Consider the following 288-nt stretch of genomic DNA (forward strand, 5'->3'; position numbering starts at 1 on the left):
GGATGGAAGATCGGCTGGATAACAGGGGGCAGAGAGTAGGCAGAAATGGGTTTTTTCCCTGGTCGGCAGGGTGTAAGGAGTGGTGTCCCTCGGGGATCAGTGCTGGGACCCTCAACTCTTTACAATTTATCTCAATGACTTGGATGAGGGGGCGGTTGTGAAATTAGCTGACGACACAAAGATCGGGAGGAAAGTAAGATGCGAAGAAGACATAAGGGGGCGACAGAACAGATATCGGGAGGGTAAGCGAGTGGGCAAAGACCTGGGACACGGAGTATCACGTGGGGG

The sequence above is a fragment of the Cetorhinus maximus genome, unplaced genomic scaffold, assembly GCF_964194155.1.
Source record: "Cetorhinus maximus unplaced genomic scaffold, sCetMax3.hap1.1 HAP1_SCAFFOLD_1555, whole genome shotgun sequence".
In the NCBI taxonomy this organism is placed as follows: Eukaryota; Metazoa; Chordata; class Chondrichthyes; order Lamniformes; family Cetorhinidae; genus Cetorhinus; species Cetorhinus maximus.